We start from the raw sequence: 22,502 nt of genomic DNA on the forward strand, positions 1-22,502 counted from the left end.
TCATCATAAAACTGCATTGTGGACTAATATAAGTTCTATGATGAATGTTTAAAAACAATTCCCTATATGAGCTAACTGGAATAATACGCCAAGAATTATAAAGATTTTTCAACAAAGAGTCTACCGTAACATCAGGAAAATTACGCTTCCATTGAGGGTGACCAGAACTCAGGGAACTGTAGTCTACTATGTTACGTAAGAAATTATAATGTTTTTATTTTGCTTTACAGTCTGGGTTAGGGTAGGTTAAAACCTGGAAAAGAAGGGGGTTGTTGCAGCGCTCTCAAATTTTAATGAGTGTGTAATCTCAATACCAGTAAAAAATTATTTATACCCCTTTCAGACAGAAAAAAAGACCCGGGAATTTCCCTGCTCTTGCCGTGTTGACCCGGGTTTTTCTTCTGTCTGAAAGGGTCAACACGGGTCTAAAGTTCCGGGACTTCGACCCAGGTATTTACCTGGGTTTTTCCCGGGTCTGTATTCCAAAAACCCGGGTCGCCGGCTGTCTGAAAGGAAACAACCCGGGTTTTTGGGATTATTACACAGTGTTAGGCACTGGTTGGCTCTCCTGGTGGGGTGCTGGCTGATTGGTTGTGAGGATAGGCTTCTCTGATTGGCTGGGAGGGCATGGCAATGGAGCTGGCCTCTGAGGTCATTAGGGAGCTGAAAAAAGTATAGCATGGCCCACTGGTAGAAGCAAGAGGTGAGAGCTGCTGGCAGTGAGAGGGGAGGAGGATATCGGCAGATGACTGGGACAGTCAAAGATGCCACAGTGTACTCAAACATTGCAAATATACTGACAGCCATGTGAGGTAACATGTACCTTCCAGTATATAAAAACAATAACACTTGTTTACAACATATCCTTGTGTCATGCCATGGTTAATGCAATGCAGTGAGCAGTCACCACCCACTTTTGATTACCTCATCTCTGTGTGCCTTTAAAACTGTCCTATTCTTATGACACACAGAGTTTTGCCGGAAAAATCCGGCTTCTGTGTGAAAGGGGTCGACACGGGAAATACCCGGGTTTTTGCTCCTGTGTGAAAGGGGGTCAGCCCCTTGCTGCCTAGTTGTACCCGGGTTTTTGTATCCGGGAAATACCTGGGTTTTTGGGATTTTTCTGTCTGAAAGGGGTATTAATCATACATAACATACAATAAAAGTAAGAATAAAAGATGCCAATAGTAATAAATAAAAACAGCAAGTGGACCAATAAATGTGTGGAGAATAGGTTAAAACCTGGTCAAGGGTATTATTCCAGTCTTTATCTGTAAGTGTACGAGCAACCTGACTTTTAAGATGTGCCTTAAATACTTAAAAAAAAAAAAAACAGTTCTAAATATATCATACTGTATATACATGACAAAATGGACAACACGCGCACCTGTCACATCTCATATAGTGCTGCCTGTGTTCCTGCACCAATGTGTCATTAGTCCATGCATCTGGTACTATTACCTGCAATGGGCTGCCTATGTTTTTTTACTATAGTTTCATTAGACCATGCATCTGGCACTATTAGTTGCAATGGGCTGCCTACGTTTCTATACCACAGTATCATTATTATTATTACCATTATTACCAGTTATATATATATATATATATATATATATATAGCGCACTCATATTCCGCAGTGCTTTATTAAAGAAATTTCACTTTCACATCAGTCCTTGCCCCAGGGGAGCTTACAATCTATTTTACCTACCAAATGTACACGCACACACAGACATTTTAGGGTTAATATTTGATGGGCACCAATTAACCTAGCAGTATATTTTTGGAACTGTGAGAGGAAAGCAGAGTACCCAGAGGAAACCCATGCAAGCACAGGGAGAATATACAAAGGTACTTGTGTAGTTTCACGGCGCCAGCATGGCGCCGTGCGTCTGAGTCCCCTTGCGGGGCTCGCTTCGCTCGCCCACGCTGCGGGCTCGGTGGCTCGCTACGCTCGCCACGCTATTTGAAATCAACTCCATGCCAACATGGATAGTGGGGGTATGAACTATCCATGTTGGCATGGAGTAAAGTTACTTTTTTTAACATAGTTCGTGGCGAGCGTAGAACCCGGAAATAGCACGGCGCCAGAAACTACACAAGTACCTATACAAACTCCGCACAGTGACGGCCATGGAAGGAATTGAGCCATGACCTCATTGCTATGAGGCAGTAATGGTATCCATTACACCGTACCAGCAATGGCTGCCTATGTTTCTATACCATAGTATCTTCAGAACATGCACTGTTAGCTGCAATGGAACAATTAAGCCAGTCACCTCTCATTTGCAGACAGCGATACCACTGACACATGTAAAAGAAAGCCAGCTATCATTTTGAACTGAAATGAGTTGATGGCCGGTCACTGAAAACTCCATTTACTATAGTTACAATTATTCAGAGGAAAATCAATTCTGATGGTTTTTTTTGTATCTAGGTAGAAAATGGAGATCCTATTACTAGGATTACATTGTATCAAAGTAACAATTTTTTAGTATATTCTATTTTTATTGAAAGACACAAATACAAATTGAAACACAAACAGTAGGACATCATCTGACAAGTTATTCAAACTGAGATATAACGATCTATATCCATACATATGCTGTCAAGATAATGAGTCCATAATCGCTTAGCTCTGTATCAGTATATAACAAGATAAATGGATAGGAAAGGGAGAGAATGAAAATAAATGAAAGATAGGAGGGGGTGACCTAGAGCCGGGAGTATATATAGACCAGAGTAATAGCATATATTAATCATCAATGGATCAGCTATCACAGCTTACAGATAAGAAGATATAATCTTTATATACTTTAGAGGATTTATATTCTATCCACGGGAGCCATACAGATGTAAACTCAGATGTTCTGTCTTTTGAACTCAAAAGTATATCTTCCATGTTCATATAATAATCTAATCTAGAAAACCAGGAATTTCGGGTGGGGGAAGTACAAGATTTCCAAAAAGTGGGAATCACCGCACGTGCAGCATTGTGGAGGTGGCGTGACAGTGATTTCTTATAGGCGGATATAGACATGGAATAGTGGTTCAGCAACCAGAAGGCCGGGTCTGTGGGGACAGGAGCATGTAGAATATCTGTTGAGACTGATATTACATCTTCCCAAAAAGTTTTAATAAAAGGGCAGGACCACCATGTATGTAGCATGGTTCCCAGGTCCTTGTGGTGTCTCCAACACGTGGGGGATATAGATGGGTAAATAGCGTGCAGGAGAGAGGGGTATTTATACCATCTCATCAACACTTTAAATTGTGTTTCTTTTACTTGTACACAAACGGAGCTTTTATGTGCTTTGAGAAAAACAGATTCCCATTCCTTCTCTGATAATGAGATTTTCTGATTTTTTCCCATTTTTGAACAAAGAGAGTGTTTGTTTGGGGGTTGGTCCGTTGTAATATTTGGTATAGGGAAGATATTATATGACTAGGATGGGTAGGTGAGACACAGAGTCTTTCAAATGTGGACATTTCTCTGGAAGCCTGTTTAACAATACTACCCGTGAGCAGGAAGTTTCGTATCTGTAAATATTTCCAGAAATCAGTTCTTGGTATGTCCCATTTTATCTGTATGTCTGAAAATTATTTTACTCCAGATATCTGTGACATCTGGCCCACTCGAAAGAGGCCCTCTAAGGCCCATTTCTTGTAGTGGTATAGAGTGCGGCCGGGAGGGAATGCAGTGTTGCCTAGGAATGAGGTAAGAGGACCTAATTCTGAAGAGACTTCGGGTCTCTTGCACAGCAGTTTCCAGCAGGTTAGTATTGGGGATATGGTTGGGTGAGGGAGCCTGGGCAGAGTCGGGAGCCATGGGAAAATCTCAGGGTACTGCTGGACATATAAGCTTTCCAATACTACCCATTGCTTAACCTCCCGACTCCGTGTCCAATCCAACACTCTACTCAACAGGATGGCATGGTAATAATATTCTATGTCTGGGAGGCGGAAGCCGCCCTGTTGAGGTGAGCGCGAAAGGATCAGTCTGCTAAAACCTGGGTCGTTTCTGAGACCAAATGAATTGTTGGATCAGGGACTGTACTGATTGGAACCAGGAATTTGGGATATGGATTGGTAGTGTCTGGAGGAGGTAAAGTAGTCTAGGAAGGGTGTTCATCTTTACAACATTAATTCTGCCCAGCCAGGAAATCTTATTGTATTGCCACCTACAGTAATCGTTTTTAATTGATTTGAGTAATGGATAAAAGTTTAATGATAATAGGCGGGAAAGGTCGCTGGGAAGCTGTACCCCCAGGTATGCTATATGGGAGCTTTTCCAAATTAATGGGAAAGAGGCTTTTAAGTTATCTACTACCGTAGGGGGCGTGGAAATATTAAGGGCATAGGATTTGGTTGTATTGACCTTGAAGTTGGAGAGTGAGCTAAAGACATCCAGTTCACCCATGAAGTGAGGAAGTTAGTTGGCAGGTCGTGTAAGGATTGTTAACAAATCATCGGCAAATAGGGCCAATTTATAGTTGATGTCACCTACCTGTAGGCCTGTTATCTGGTCATTTGCCCTAATGGCCCTGGCTAAAGCTTTAATGCAGAGTATGAATATCAGAGGGAAAAAGTAACAATTTAACATAAATGAAATGTAACTATGGACTATTTTTTATTCTACACCAGGTTAGAAAGGGTGGGGTATCTTAATATAAAACATCATGGACATCGTATTATCAAAGATTCTACCACTATAACAGTCTAATGAGGCCCATACATCTATCAGAGCAATCCCCAGTTCTGCCATTACATGGGCCAGGTGATCGGCAAAATGCAACATGTTGGACAATCTGGATTGACCCTATTCTGACCCCTATATTTTGGGATTTTTTAAATGCTGGCTTCTGCCAACCCCCAGAGAAATGGCTGTGAATAGAATTGGGCATCAGAGAATCTCCTTTTCCTTACAAAAAATAACAAATATTTTGAGAACAAATTTGTGTGGTTGGTTTTTGGTGCTATTTCCATACCTCCCAACATGACCCTCTCCAGGAGGGACACAATGCTATGTTCCTGGACTTCCCTCTTAATTCATGATTGCTATCACCTGTGTTGGCAATCATAAATGAAGAGAAAATCCAGAAAAAGAGCATTGTGTCCCTCCTGGAGATGGTTATGTTGGGAGGTATTGTATGTATTTCAGAAGTGCTTGGAAAGAATAAGATCCCTGTATACGTGGAGATGTGCTGAGCGTTCTGAGAGATGCTAGATCGCTCAGCAACACCGCTTAGCACACAGCGATTAGTCAGCACTGTGTGTTGAGTGATGTGTCAGGGCCAGTGTTCTCTGGCAATAGCGATGGGCGACACACGGGGTCGATCTGGGATCGTGGACCCCACTATTTGCTTCAGATATTCCGGCTTCTTGGAGGAACGCCACCCCCAATTTAATTGGAGGAAGCATCTAAAGGGACGCCACAACACCATTCATTACTTGGACCAACTCTTTTGGGCCCAAAAAGAGGGACACCACTCATTGAGCTGATGTTATTCAACATCTTTTATTATGCAGCTTCTTTCGCAAAATCGTAATGCTCAGTTTTGAGCTTTTTATTAATTATTACTGTATTATTAAATGCAGACATTTATTTTTTATTAAATTTGCTGTATTACAGTTTTTATGCTGTCATTGGGCAGTATTCAATGAACAAGTTCTCCGTGCATGGAGAGCGTTTTATTTCGCTCTCCATGCACTCTCCGTGTTCCGGAGGGCTCGCTGCCACTCCTGCTCCCTCTATTCAATGTGGTTAAGACTCGCCGCCACTCGCGGTGAGTCTTAACCCCTGCAGGGAGCAGGGAGCTTTCAGGGAGCCGGAAGCAGCCAGAGAGATTAAAGTCTCCCTGGCTGCTCCAGAGGACTGTGGAGGGGAGGGGGGCTCTCCAGGACCCAGGCTGCACCCCCCTATAGCCAGCGGGGGACCCAGTATTCACTGCACCGTTCGTGCATAGTTACGTTGGGGTGCAGTGAATATATGAATATCTAATGAGCGGCTCGAGCGCTCGGGCCCCCTGCTGGCTGCACTGTGTAAAAAAAAAAAAAAAAAATTTAAAAAAATATTTTTTTAAAAATTAAATATATATTCATGTGCTATAAGCACATGAATAAAAATAACATGCCCCTTCACAGGAAAAAAAACCTGATTTTTTTACACCAAAATTTAAAAAAAAAACCTTTACGTTCAAAAGTTCACATTCCAGCTCTCCATCAAAAGATGGAGAATTGCTACACGGAGAGAGACGGAGAAAATCACTTAAAAAGACGGAGAATATTTCACATTGAATAGGGTTGCTCGCTTTTGGAGAGCAAAATGCTCTGTCCAAGGCGAACAAAGCACAAATTCTCCACAAAACACGGAGAACTTTTCTCATTGAATACTGCCCATTGACCTAGGGCAATCAGCACCTTATAAGTCCTTGCCTTTTTAAAGGGACTGACACCCCTTTTCCGGTTGCAGCTTGACAAAGCAACACATTTACAGGCGCCCCCACAGATACACAAGTACCTGTTTCCCATTAGTTATAAATAGACATCTGCGTAGTCCTGTCCTTGTGATATTATATATAATACCTTTACCTGATCTGGGACATACACAAAGAATATACAGTCATCTTGTTTAGTTTACTTTGGACCCATAGTTTACTTTGGACACTGTAAATGTTATTGCATTATACTTACACCCTCACTGCATGGTTCTTTTGTTGGCTATTTTACATAACAAGTAACTACAGATATTGTAAGATCTGCACATCATTATACTTTACCTCCCCATACCTCATTGTCTTGACAATGCTGTTACCTTGTTTAAAGATCAAGGTAATGATCCATAGGGATATATTAATAATTAACATCCCTACATGCTTATTACACTAAAACCATTATGTGACTAATACAATCGTACAGGTCACTGTTGTTACAGTACAGAGGTTTGTCAAGAATGAATGGGCTTAGAAACCTGAAATGTGATTTCTACCTATAACAGGGGAGCAGCCACCAAATGTGAAAAAAAAATTGCTAGTAGTTAAACTATTTAAAAAAATAATAAACAAATCTGCAAACTAATTGTATACTGCAGAGGTTCCCAAACTTTTTCGAATCATGGCAGCCTAGAGTATCATAATTTTTCCACGGCAACCCTAGGCCCCCCCCAAAATATATAAAATGAAGTAGATTATGTTTATATGTGCTTCTTATGGTGCATAGACACGGTGAGATTTACTTTCTATTAGAACACTATTGGATCTGGGTCTGTGTCTGGAATTAGAATTACAAGACTGAAGGCAAAGACTGAAGGCATTAAGGGCCTAATTCAGGTTGGGTTGCAAAAGCAAACTCCTTCTTTAATGGACAAAACCATGTGCACTGCAGGTGGGGCAGCTGTAACATGTGCAGAGTTACATTTGGGTCAGTGTTTTTGTTTCTGTGCAGGGTGTATACTGGCTGCATTATTTTTATACTGCTATATAGATTTCAGTTTGAACACACCCCCCACCCCACCCCAAATGTAAATCTCTCTGAACATGATACATCTGCCCACCTGCAGTGCATATGGTTTTGTCCATTAAAGAAGGATTTTGCTTTTGCAAACCAACCTGAATTAAGTCCTTAATATACAGTGCATCCAGAAAGTATTCACAGCGCTTCACTTTTTCCACATTTTGTTATGTTACAGCCTTATTTCAAAATTGAATAAATAAATGTTCCGTTTAAAATTCTACACACAAAACCCCATAATGACAACACAAAAAAAACATTTTTTGTAGAAGTTTTTGCTAATTTATAAATGAAAAAAATAAATAAAGCATTGTAGCTGTCCCGTCATATCACACATTTGCAGTTTTCCAGGGTATGACATATGACCAATGATAGCAAGCCCTGATTACTGAATGATATTATGGCTAACCCAATTAGGAAGAGGAAACTGGACAGTTATGTTCTGGATCCACTCCATTTCATATTTCACCAAGCTCTTCGTAGTGAATTATTTTAGATAAACCGTTTATAAAGCATCCATAATTAAACTTTTCTGGGGGGGTGGAATGACATCAACGGATGGAAATTTGGAGAATTATGTTGCAGGCTACTGATCTCCTAAACTTGCACATATTTACAGAGAACGCCTCACACAGGGTGAAATGATAGCCTCCCATCACTCAGAGGCACTTCCAACCCCTTTCTGCCAATGACAAGGCCAAATGAAACCACGCAACTTAAGAGCAGGAAGTATTAAAATGCAGTTTTAATGATAGATAATGATGGGTCATTACTTAAAAATCTTCTTTGCAAAAGCAGTGTTTACTTTTACTATTCCTCTTTTTCCCTTTTAAGGGATGAACTCTACCAAGTTACATGTGTTGCAACCAAGGCCAAATACACATGCCAAAAACATGTTGCTTGCTCAAGAGATGTTCTCTGTCAATTGGAAAATTAATTCTGTCACAAATATTAAAAACGCTGGTAGCATTCCCATGCAGGGCCCTTTCTAATACCTGTAATATTCATTATGAATTATTACAACTATACCATATTAACTTATCTAGTAAAGAAATATTCCATTATTTCATTTAGTCATCTCTGTTTACTCACATCAACATTGGTAACTAATACAAATGTGTTTTTTTTTGTGATGTTTTTATAATATAGATATATATTCTGCTTTCTCATATGTAGCGGATGATAACATCCTAAGGTGCCTCAAATTCGACTATATTCCACCAGTGGCTTATTTTCTGCTTCTTTTTTTATGCATGAATCCCATAGTGCATATATATACTTTTTATCCATGGTCTGTTTAGCGAACTACACATCCCAGCATGCCTTGCATCAGTTTCTGCATGGTCAAATAGTAAAACTAATGCAAGGCATGCTGGGGTGTGTAGTTCATCAACAGCTGGAGGGACGCTTATTGCCCAACATTGAGATACAGTATATACACTGAATATCCACATCACATACTATTATGTTTGCAGGAAAAGGCTTCACTATATTGCAGTGACATGTGCTAACAGTGCTAACTAAATAACTACGGAGACAGGTAGAAACAAATCTTTGGTGTTGGCATTAGGTCTATTAAATTCTGACAGGAACAATAGTAAAAATAACAATCAAATTGAATCTGAGTAAGATTTACCTAATACTAAATGAGCAAATATAAAGGGTGTGGTGATGAATATACTCCCACCCTCAAGGTGTAAGATGACATCATTCAAGTCTCATTGCCAATAACGCGCAGACATTATATCGTTACCTCACCCTTGTTTTTCTGTTCTGTTCAGGATGCGAAGAATTGCCTCATTAATATAATTAATGTATGTTAACTGTACGCTTTTTTTCCACAAAATTAAAGCTATGGGAGAGATACACATCAAATGCACCCACACCATACTTATTATAGTGACAAGTCTATTCTAATTTCATCGCAGTTACAGAATGTCCTAAATACCTGCAGAAAACTGATCCCCTAGATTACCTGCATCATATTTTTTTTGTTACGCCAGTGGCTTGTGGGGGCAAAGCACAAACAGTAAAATCACAATTAAGCCCCGTACACACGGGGCGATTTCAGCTATTATCGCTGGGGATATGAACGCTGAGCAACCATATCCCCGTGTGTATGGGGTGACTGTCGCTGGGAGCACACTCCCGCGACCAGCCTTGGGGTGGTCATTGGTTGGAGGAGTATGCTCCTGCGACCAGTGGCATCCCCTGGCGATCAGCTTTTTTTCCCCTGCGGCTTCCGTAGCAGTGTTTTCTTTTCATCAGCGACTATCTCTGGTCACTGTTGAAAATGGGACACTGAACAATATATTGCTCTGTGTGTATGGAGCTTTATGGCCAGATGTATCAAGCTTCAAAAGTGATAAAATGGAGAGTGATAAACAGCCAGCCAAACAGCTCCTACCAGTCATGTTACAAGATGTGTTTGCAAAATGACAGGTAGGATCTGATTGGCTGTTAGTTTATCACTTTCCATTTTACCACTTGATGCATCTGGTTCTTAGTCTGATGCTTACTTGGTGGCATGTTGGACATATTATATGTTCAAACAAGCCACCAATAAAAACAACATATTTATGCCCATATATGCTTACGGGGGATGCAGTTAAAAAGCCATTGGTCGGGATGCAGGCTGACGGCATCCCAGAGCTAGAATACCAATTGCCACCTGAAGACTGACGCTGGAACTCCGACATGGAGTATAATGCCGAAGCTGGAATACCACGGGGTCTCACAGCGTTAGGCTGGCATAGTGGTGGTGGTGGGGCGGAGGTGAGGACTTAGTATTAGGATAGGAAGCTTAATGTTAGGTTGCTGGGAGGGAGAGTAGGTTTAGGCACTTAGAAGGGGGAGGAGGTCAGGATTTTGGGCAGAGGGGCTAGGTTTAAGTTGCAGGGTAGGAGGGTTGCTGTTGAGGGGGGTGCGGGGGGGGGGGATATACATATTTATTTAAAAACCACAATAAAAATAAAACACAAGGTATAAGAAACAATCTCTTGCTAGACCACAGGTGCATTGGTATATTAAGGTTCAGCAATTCCAGACAGGCACCTGTATTAATCAGTGTTTAATGAGGACTTTTTCCTATTACAATGTGAATCTTGTACATTCAAATAGTCCCTTTAGGGGGAAGGAATATCCACCAGGGATCCAGAACAATGCAGACTGTTCCAAGGAGATTGGCAAAGTCCAAACAGAAGTCCATTGGAGTAACAGGAGTTTAGATACAAGCATTTCAATGGGCTATGGTCACACAGCTTCCTCAAGAGCATACCATCATCAAATATTATTTGTACATATTAGCGCTGGTTTCATTATCATTGTTTTTTTTTTACATATGTATGGGATGACAACCGTGTTACCAGCTGCTTTGTGACAACGGGCTGAATCTAACATAGTAACATACATAGTAACATACATAGTAATTAGGGCTGAAAGAAGACGTTAGTCCATCGAGTTCACCCTATCTAACTTGTAACTACAGACTTGAGTAAGTCATATCTATAGGTCTCCCTTAGTGTCCAAAAATGCCTCCAGTTTTGATTTAAATTCATTAACAGTAGTTGCTGTAATCACCCCCACCGGCAATGAGTTCCAGAATTTTACTGTTCTTACGTTTAAGAATCCTCTTCTTAATTCAGTATGGAATTTATTTTCCTCGAGCCTCAGTACATGCCCCGTGTCCTAAGTATAGGCCTGTTAGTGAACAAATCATCTCCCAGCTCCATATGATTCCCAATCCTGTATTTTAACATACTAATCATATCACCTCTCAACCTCTATTTATCCAGTGAAAAAATATTCAGCCTGGTTATCCTATCTTTGTATTCTATTGATTGAAGACCTTTTACTAGATTATTCACCCTTCTCTGTACCTGTTCCAATTCATTTATGTCCTTTTTAAGGTGCGGTGCCCAGAACTCCACACAATATTCCAAGTGTGGTCTCACCAATGCCCTGTAAAGAGGCACTATCACATTGGCATCCCTTGAATCCATTCCCCTTTTAATGCATGCCAGTGTCCGGTTTGCTTTTGCTGCTGAACTTGAGAAGTGTGAACTATTACACAATTTTTCATCTATGATGCCCCCCAAGTCCTTCTCTACAGCAGAATTTCCTAATCTCAAGTGCAATAGGCCTAATTCTAGACGGGGAGAAAAGTGTCTGATGCACGACCAACTGACAGCAAGCTGTTTTCCTTGGAAAATAAGAAACTGGAAACGTTTTTAGCTTTTTTCTGGAGCTGAGCCGCAGGGAAGTACAGAGCGTTCCAAACAGGGCCATTTCAGGTAACAGCTCAGATCTGTACACACATTGTTGTGGCAGGATTAAAGGCTCATTATGTTTCTATAAGCGTTCCTTTTACTTTAACATGGCTTAGGTAACAATCTTATTTAATGATGAATAATGACAAAGTATTGCTTTATATCTGCATATGCTTTTAATTAGGAACATACAGTCTTTTACACTTTGCAAGCAGGGTGAGTGGCATGATCAGTGAGACACACATGAAAAACATGGAAGCTTTTGGAGGGAATTCAACTGTCCTCTAACATGTATTATACTGAAATGCCCTCAATAAATGTGAATTTATATAGTGAGGAAAAAGGGAATTTATCAGTATAATACAGAATCAGCATTGTACTAACAAAGCCTTGGTTTGCAGGCCTAGGCAGTAATAGGAAAATTACCTATTTGCTAAATAATAAAGCCATATCCTGGTAGAAGTTGAAGTTGGGGATTGATTAGTCAATAAACGCATAATAATTACACATTCGAGTCACACAGTGTCCATTCTGCAGTGCTCGGCCATCAAATATAGTACTGAACACTTCTCTTACAGAGACACTTTTCACTCAAAGGTTGCCTCACGAAATACAGAGCAGTATAAAGATAACTTGCATTCTGGGCTATACCAGCTTTGGACGTGTCAGGCAATCCCAAAGTATCTCATTTCAAATCTGTTTCTTCAGTCTAGTCTAAGTTAAGGATTAGGGAATTAGTGACAGCAATGATGTTATGCTTGATCCATAGAAGGCTTCTCCACATGCTGTAAAAATGTCATGACTATTTAATAATATCAGTACAGGTTGAGTATTCCTTATCCAGATATCAGTTATCCAAATTATTCAGAAAACCATAGTTTCTAGAATGTATTTTTTTGTTGTTGCTAAAAACACTACTGGGGACATGATATGTAACTGGCACTACTGGGGACATGATATGTAACTGGCACTACTGAGGACATGATATGTAACTGGCACTTCTGGGGACATGATATGTAACTGGCACTACTGGGGACATGATATGTAACTGGCACTACTGGGGACATGATATGTAACTGGCACTACTGGGGACATGATATGTAACTGGCACTACTGGGGACATGATATGTAACTGGCACTACTTGGGACATGATATGTAACTGGCAATACTGGGGACATGATATGTAACTGGCACTACTGGGGACATGATATGTAACTGGCACTACTGAGGACATGATATGTAACTGGCACTACTGGGGACATGATATGTAACTGGCACTACTGGGGACATGATATGTAACTGGCACTACTGGGGACATGATATGTAACTGGCACTACTGGGGACATGATATGTAACTGGCAATACTGGGGACATGATATGTAACTGGCACTACTTGGGACATGATATGTAACTGGCAATATAGGGGACATGATATGTAACTGGCAATACTGGGGACATGATATGTAACTGGCACTACTTGGGACATGATATGTAACTGGCAATATAGGGGACATGATATGTAACTGGCACTACTTGGGACATGATATGTAACTGGCACTACTTAGGACATGATATGTAACTGGCACTGAATATGTGCAAGAGAATGATTGTTTAGCACTCAAATTCAGTACCTGAGATAGGACACAAACTTTGTTTAATGTTTTGAAACCTTGTTTCATACACAAATAAGTTATATTTGTCTGGTTTTAATGTGTTTGATGTGTTTATACAACATAAATGATAAATACCTCAAGATACCACATTACTCAATAAAAATATTACGAAATACGGAATAATCCGTTATGAAAAATGTTTCTGGTCCTGAGCATTTTGGATAAGGGCTACTCAACCTGTACTACAATTACAATAAGTCATATCTGAAGTTGACATGAAACTGATTAGAATAGTCCAACATTCTTGTGCACTCAGATCCTATAGGCCTGTAACGTGTATAAAGGTAAAGTGACGGTACTCTTTACCTAGAAGGGCGCTCACGATTTTGTTCTTGGGCATCGCAAGGTAAAAAATTGCGTCGGTCGCATCGCATGGGGACGCGGACACCTGTGAAGCCCGCGAGGGGATGCGGATACCTGTGAAGGTATCCGCGTCCCCTCGCAGGGGTCGCTTTCTATTCTCAACTCCACGCCAACGTGGATAATGGGGGTATGAAAAGGTCGTAGGACGCTGCGCTCGCCACACTTCGGGTTCACGTTGATCGTGGGGTGGCGTTAACAATTGGGGGGGCCATTTCACACTTCAGGGTGCCTATTTGGCCTCTGTGGGCCATTTAACATTGTTCCCTATGGAAAATCGGGTCAATTGGGACATTTAACATTGTTCCCTATGGGAAATCGCGGTAATCGCGTCGGTCGCATCGCATGCGATTTTTTGGTCGCATGCGATGCGACCGACGCGATTTACATTTTAACATGTATTTCTATGTAAAATCGCGGGCATCGCATCGCATGCCATTATAATGGCATGCGATGTACATGCGATGCCCGCGATGGGCGCCCTTCTAGGTAAAGAGTACCAAAGTGACTACTGTACACAGCACACATCAATACATCCATCCAAAGACTTGTGAAATGTTTTTTTTTTTTTTAACATTTCTGGACACCTGCTCTCAGTGTTGGGCCCACTGTTGTGGCTGGGAACCTTTATTTTAGTAGGAAATGTAATCATTATACTGTACATACAGTAAGAAGCAAACATAAGGTTAAGCATTAGTAAAGGAACATTCCGTGACCTCATACCAGGAATACCCATACCCTCCCTCACAGGAAGAATATAAAGTGTGCAGGGAACGTCTCAATGTTCTTACTATTTCTATATCATGTAACAGTATAAGCATTTGACTCATCTCCTACAGTAAAGCTCTAGAATATCAGATTTAATTGTGACTTCTCTTTTAGATAAACCATGAGGGACCCAATGACTTAATAAAATTTGTTGTTTTTTTCCAAAGATAAAAAAAGCTCAATGTGATGAACAAAAGAGCCCACTATATGATCTGCCATATATTTGTGAACACAACTTGCCAAAGTCTTCTTTTGACCCCAGGATTCTTAATTAAATCCTGTTTTGGTCTATATTCGGGTTTTGGCGCTGTCAGTGTATAGATCATGTTTATGGCATTTTCCTCTCTCAGTTTGCCCATGAGGACAGCTGATCTAAGGATGACTGATGACTCAGACTGCAATTTTGCAGGTATTAATGCTCAGCCTCTGAGTATGTTTCCTATGACTGCTCAGATGGCCCATAATCTCGTAGACCCAGTTTGTTTTTGTAGTTGGCTCCTTTGTTATTTCTGGACCTTCTCCCGTTCCATAGCCCCAACGACTGCTGGATTAATGCAACTACAGTAGCTTGGACTTCAGCTGAATGTATTAAGTCACAAGAAATGAATCACGCCAAACAGTTGAGACCACTAAATGAAATGTAAGAAGTACAGGAAGAAAACAATATTACCAGCTACAGGGGTCACACAACCTAATTTCTGAAAATGCCAAGAGGTAATGCCAAGAAGTATAAACCAGTGTGACTGTAAAGTAGACCAGAAGAAATCGTATCTGAAGTAGAATTCCTATGAACTTTTAATGATATGGTTAAACAAACTAAGGTTTATTTATTACCAGTTATTTATATAGCGCACAGATATTCCGCAGCTCTTTACAGAGAATATTTAAACATTCACTTCAGTCCCTGCCCTAGTGGAGTTTACAATCTATATTCCCTACCACATGTGCAAGCACACACGTTCTAAGGTTAATTTGTTGGGGGCCAATTAACCTACCAGTATATTTTTGGATTGTGGGAGGAAACCGGGGTACCCAGAGGAAACCCACACAAGCAATATCCAAACTCTGCACAGTTAGGGCCATGGCCTCAATGCTGCAAGGCAGTAATGCTAAACATTACACTGTCCGTGCTGACCAAAGTTTACAGGGTAAATGGCTGTAGTCTGAACAGTGTGTGTGTGTCATTACACAGAGCAAATGCTTATTATGTCATCAGTTTTATGTCTGAGAATTTAATGTCTTTGTTATTTCTGTTCACCAGTGTCACCGGCCGAGTTTACTTAATACAAAATGCCACAAATTACATTTATGTATTTTTCAGATTTGGAGAAATATTTTTATTCCAAAACTGAAAAATCAGACAAAAAATATGCACAATGTCTTCAACTATAAAACCATGTATACTGTAGGTCTGCAGGGACGGATTTCCCCACTACCTCCTGCCCTTAAACTTTTTAAAGGGAAACTCCATCATATTTTTCAGGTGGACTGGCTGGAGACAACTTTAAATAGAGAAAAACAGGAGACTTGGGATTTATGTTTCCATTTCTTCCGGTGGATTTTCAAAAAAGGATTAGGGACACCCACAGGGATACAGAATGGTATGAAACCAGAAGATTACTAGGAAACCCCCCATTGCGCTAAATGACTAGACCTGTGGGTGGGTTGTGATCCCTTTAGTCTCTAGACTCCTAAAAAGATGTTTGTAAGGGTTGAATACTGAAAACACTTCACTCTGCTTTCACATTGCCTAAACATTTGAGACCCGGTATTTTGAAATGGTATTTAAAACGGGGGTTTTAAACCCCTTTCACACTGCACATGAATACCGGGTCTCAAGCAGGTTTGCAGTGTGAAAGCAAGACAGACAGTAGCTATAAAACAGCATAGTGCATATGTAATGAGCCGCTCATTACATATGTGCATATGTAATGAGTGCAGTGCATATGAATGAGACAATGAGAGATCATATATGCGCATATGTAATGAAATGCTCATTACATATGCACTGCGCTCATCACATATGTACATATGTAATGAGCGGCTCATTACATATGCACTGCGTTCTCATGAGTCCTATATACCGGTTCAGATCTGTTCACACTGCCTAAAAAACGGCTCTGAACCGTGTAGGACTCTGCTTTTTACCCGTTTGCAAATACCGGTTATTTGTAACCGGTAAATGGTGCTTTCACACTGCAGCTCTAAACATTTTAAAAGGCTAAGAAATCGGCAATATACCGGTTAAGAGCTGCTGTGTGAAAGGGGTATTAACGTATTAATGTGTTATTATAATCTGTTATAGGCTTCTGTTTTGAATGTAATACAGATGGAATTTTCATTTCATTTCTGTAAAATACCTTGTATATCTGCAACAGTGTATTGACCTTCAATTTGTATTTAACAGACTACTGTACTTGACAATTGCAATGTGATGCGTCAATAAGAAGTTGTAAAAAAAACAATCACATACTGTATTGGTATAATGGTTTTAGGTAGGTAACCTAAGCAGCTTCAGCTATCCTTAGTGCAAATTGCCAGGAAAATGACCTACTAAAGAACTGATTCTGATTTCTATGGAACTGCACAGTCACAGAAACGCATACACATAAAATGCAGATGCAGCAGTAGGCTCCTTTAGGAGATAGCTGGTTCCTGCATGCATCTGTGAGATCCAAGTGTAATGGGGCCTACACACAGGCAATTTCAGCCCATTTTCTAAGCAATCTGACTAGATTGCTTAGAAAATGACCCTACATCGCTCCATGAGTAGGAGTCATAGCGATAGCGATGCGCAGCCCTGGGCATCACTATCGCCGGGCGATTAAGATCCTGCATGCTAGATAAATCTAGTCAGATCGCCAGGTAGGGATCGCTCAGCACACTTTGCTGTGCAACGCTGTGTGCTGAGCGATCTTGCTGAACGATCTAGCATCGCACAGATCACTTAGCACAGTCGCCCTGTGTGTAGGCCCTATAAGCTGAAACTTAATCAGACTGGCTGCAGGATTCCGGCAGCTGGGTCCAGGAAGTCTCTATCTGATGATGCAGACCCTAGGCTTGGCATGCCTACATGACATGCCCCAATTTTGAAGAACAATGTCAGTTGCTGGCCCCAGCCCCATGCTGCAGCATTTCACATTGCTAGCCCCATTCTGCCCATACGCAGACCACTAACCATTAAATTTGTACATAAACCATCTGGTTAGTGTACAAATCCGAATAAAGCCCTAAGTGGCTAAACAGGGTAGTGCCATTAATAATATTTATGAGAACTCAATGGGCAGTATTCAATGAGAAAAGTTCTTCGTGTTTTGTGGAGAATTTGTGCTTTTTTCGCCTTGGACGGAGCATTTTGCTCTCCAAAAGCGAGCAACCCTATTCAATGTGAAATGTTCTCCGTCTTTCTAAGTGATTTTCGCCGTCTCTCTCCGTGTAGAAATTCTCCATCTTTTGATGGAGAGCTGGAATGTGAACTTTTAATCTAAAAGGGTTTTGTATTTAATTTTGGTGTCAAAAAATCAGGATTTTTTTTCTGTGAAGGGGCATGTGATTTTTATTCATGTGCTTATAGCACATGAATATATATTTAATTTAAAAAAAAAATATTTTTTTTAATTATTATTATTTTTTTTTTTACACAGTGTAGCCAGCAGGGGGCCGGAGCGCTCGAGCCGCTCATTAGATATTCATATATTCACTGCACCCGTATGCACGTTCGGGTGCAGTGAATACTGGGTCCCCCGCTGGCTATAGGGGGGGGGGCAGCCTGTGCTGCCTGGGTCCCAGGGGGGCCCCCTACCCTCACATATGTTCTGTGGCATCCAGGGAGACTTTAATCTCCCTGGATGCCACGTCCCACAGCTCCCTGTCAGCTCCCTGCCGCGGACGCTCGTCCGCTGCAGGGGTTAAGACTCGCGGCGAGTGCCGGCGAGTCTTAAAAACGTTGAATAGTGGGAGCAGGAGTGGCAGCGAGCCCTCCGGAACACGGAGAGTGCATGGAGAGCAAAATAAAACGCTCTCCATGCACGGAGAACTCCGTCATTGAATACTGCCCAATGTGGGAATTGTAATCCAACATTTTTCCAGTTGCGACATGCAATTCTCATAACTCATCATCAAAGTTTGTGACCATAAAGAGGATATCAATTATCTAGGGACCTAGAAAATAATAAGAAGATCAAGCCTCAAATATTTGTGCATCATATGTCGCTCTATTCAGCTACAAACACCATCAATGTTTTCTGCAGAATGTATGACATCAATTATTCAAAACCAACATGTGGACAACAAAAACATGACATTTTACCAACTATCTCCATTTTGGAGCAGCAATCTCATAAAAGAATGTGCGTGCTTTAGCTGATGATCTGGGTTCACTCTACCGAAATTGGGACAAAGGAACAACACAGATAACAATTGTTGAACAATGACTGCTGTGGACATAAATTTATTGTCACTGTTGTTTGTACTTCAGAAATAATAATTTTCTTTTTATCAAGATTCAAGCAAATACTATCTATGTCAGTAGACTTGTGTTCATCGCATGTCATATTCACAAATTTATTGTAAGGTGAATGCATAATAAAAAATAAATAAAAAAATAAATAAATAATGTGCGTGCTTTAACAAAACACATTATTTGGCTGAATCTGAGTTGCACAAAGCTGTGACTACTTTAGAGTCTTTATCAGTTGTGATTGCATCTATATATACTAATGTAGTACATGCATTCACACCAATGGAAGGACTGGTGTACAGACAAGATGTAGGAAGAAACTTTGTATTTATTATTTTCCCTTCTTTTGTTTCTTCAGGCTGCTATTAATGATTTATAATTCTGCACGTGTCATAGTCTACGTTTCTTCGCTCTGAGCTGCCCCTCCACCTCCCTTTCTGCCTTCACATGATCTGCTGATCAGCAGTAATGCCCAGTGCTTTCTAATGCTAGGTACACACCACAACGATGCAGACTGTGAGCAGATCATAAGACGATTGTATGATCGTCTTATGATCTGTTGGAGCACATGATCTGCATATGTTCCGATTCCAATCTGTATCTAGATGAATGGATCTTTTTCTAATCCTACTTGCTGCAGGTAGGATCTAAAAAACAACCAACAGGGACGCACATCGGGTAGGTATCAGAAATGGCCCAAAACATGCCCATTTTACATAAAATCGGTCAAGATTGAATCGAAATCGGGTGAACTGAGGCCAAATCGTTCTGGTGTGTACCCTACATCTCATGAAACAGATAATACCTGGAATGAGAGATGGGTGGAGTTAAGTATACTGCAGCAATTTGAGAGGTAAAGTATACAGAGATAAAGTCCCAACCAAACAGCTCCTAACTATAATTTTAGAAACACAGTCTCTAGCGTGACAGTTAGAAGCTGACTGGCACTGCATCTACTTTATATCTCTCCAAGAATTAGTATGTAGACCCCTTAGATTGTATTTTCTAGGGTATTTATCATTGCAGAGACACTAGGACATGGGCCCCATAAAAGCCATCTCAGCGAATAATGAAAAGTAAAGTGTTCACTTACACATTACTGCTGGGTTTGGACCCGGCTGACCTTGCACACACAAGTGACCATCATTCTGCAAATGAGTGAGTAGTGGTAGCCAAGCAGGGATCCGAATAGAATTGTAAAAAGCTAGCGTATAGGATACAATAGGCATATAAATAGGCAATAGTTCATCTAAAAGTGGCATAACCTACAGTAACTGATCCAAACTTGGTAGAGTGTTCCAGATTGCAGTCCCCATTGTGAGAAATAGGTACTGCCATGTCCTGTATTAGTTTGCTTAATTGTATTATAGTAAAATGGAAATGGATTTTCATGGAAATTTACTTTAGGACCCTTTAACACAAATCAAAATAAGCATTGACCCTTATTTTTCCAAAGAGCTGTTTATTTGTCATCATGATCTATTTTAAATATAAGTCAGTGTGCGCACACATTGCCTTCTGAAAGCATACCTCAACTAGGATCAATTGTCCTAAAAAATTCCACTTCCCTAAATAGATCATGGAGATCCCATGTTGCTGCTGCCTGTCAGCTGCAACGCACGCCAGCACATTCAGTGACAATTAGAGTTACATTTACCCAGGAGTCATCCGGGGGGAATGGCTATTCTTTATTTGTTATCAATGATCTATTAGTAACCTTCCAATCAGCATTAACTGAAAAAAAGGTGTATCTACTACAGTAGCAGTGGCAGCAAGCACCAAGAGGCACCTCCTATGTCAATATATTTTTTGTTCCCCCTGGGTACTACAAGTTTTGCTATGGGTACAGCAAATTGTTTAGTTTCACCCCTGGGAGGAAGGGGGGGGGGACGACGAGGGGGGGGAGTGAGTTCCACCACCTGTAATGGTGAGATGGAACATTTAAACCTCCATCTTGGCCCTGCACAATAATTCTATCAGAAAAGCATTCTTGTTTGCAGGAGGTGCCAAAAACCCTACCACCGACCCTGCCTCTGCCTAATGGGGGGGAGGGGGGTAATTACATGGCAGAGGGACATGAGTTGCCTCACCTCTCCAGGACCACAATAAGCCTAGCTCTTATGTGCAGTGTGTCATAATGGAATCCAGTTACACTGGTTAGAAGAAATACATTTCAAATGGAAACAGAATGATTGCCAGCAGCCACTGGCATGTGCAGTATAGCATTAATCGCCTTCATGATAATATATGAGGTTTTCTAGTATGCTATTACTGTAAGTGAGTGGAACATGCTGTATTGCAAGTTGCTGACCTAAACTTCATGATTGCAGTATAAGTCTGTAATATATTTGCACATTGCTGCCTTTAAGGCATAAAAGCGCCATAGTGCCACAATGGGGGTTCATTAACTAAAAGGGTCTAAAAATGTAAACGGTAATGTTGTCCATAGCAACCAGTCAGATTCTGTCTATCATTTTTTTAAGCTCCAGTAGAGAAATAATAGACAGCATTTGAAGGATGCTATGGCCAACATCACCTCTCTTCATTTTTAGAAGCCTTAGTAAATTTACCCCAATAATGTCAGTATATCCCCATTAGTATGGTTCAGTCAGTGAAGGAACTTTACCAGTGGACTAACATTTTCAGGCTTAATGCATAAAACAAGCTTTAAATGTCTCAGCCAATCATAACAAGTGTCTTGTTTTATGCTTTGAAGCCTACTTGGGTTGCTCATACACTGGGCTTGTGTGCTCACTTGCTGGCTTTGTGCTTTGTCTGAGATAGGGCTCTACTGTAGGTTACTGTATTTGGAAATTTCTTAGTGTGTTAAAGCCAGGGAATAAATATTCTGGAGAAATAAAGAGATAAGGGTGCAGAATGTAAAGTAAGTTCGCAGTAACCACAACTGCATCTTGTGCATGAGAAAAAGTGTGCATGTTCACCTGTATACACAACTGGACTCATCTCTGTGGTCAGACCGGCCCTATGCGTATGCTTGGTTTCATAGCTGTCATCATCAGTGTGCAGTTTGCCTATCCATTGTGTAGGATCTATGAGAACAGATATAATTGCCACAGCTGAAAAATGTGTACGGCTGTCGTGCCCACTCTGAATCCTGCAAATTCCTGCTAACCACCCAGTTACACCGCTCCAGCTACAAGGGCTGTGTGTGACTCAGCACTGCCTGTAGTTCTGTACAATCAGCTCCAGAGCATATGCACAGCTGCATCACCCCCAAGTGCAACATCCACTATACAAGGTGATAAATGTAAAAGGAACAATTACAACAATTCCCCTATCATCTTTTAAGAAGCCTTTGGGCAATATTTAAATTGATGGGAGATCAGGGGCAGATAGCCAATTGATCATCTTTTTCACGCTGATTGCACTCATTATGGGCCGGTTTAACCACGCATATGGGCTAAACCCGACCAAACTAATAGACACACTGTGAAAAGTACCGTTT

At 40.8% G+C, this 22,502-nt stretch overlaps 1 protein-coding gene across 3 annotated transcripts in view; it reads right to left on the minus strand.

Moving 5' to 3' along the window:
• The window catches only part of PALLD (palladin, cytoskeletal associated protein), a 350,163-nt gene that overhangs the window by 75,299 nt on the left and 252,362 nt on the right, over positions 1-22,502 (minus strand). The window contains exon 1 of one of the 3 annotated variants that reach the window (XM_083171070.1): positions 20,130-20,227. The exons of the other annotated variants lie outside the window; for them this stretch is intronic. The gene's annotated coding sequence lies outside the window, so the exon portion shown is untranslated. Of the gene's footprint in view, positions 1-20,129; positions 20,228-22,502 lie in introns of those variants that run through there. 3 annotated transcript variants of the gene reach the window in all.

Source organism: Crinia signifera, chromosome 1 (assembly GCF_055691185.1).
Source record: "Crinia signifera chromosome 1, ASM5569118v1, whole genome shotgun sequence".
Classification (NCBI taxonomy): domain Eukaryota; kingdom Metazoa; phylum Chordata; class Amphibia; order Anura; family Myobatrachidae; genus Crinia; species Crinia signifera.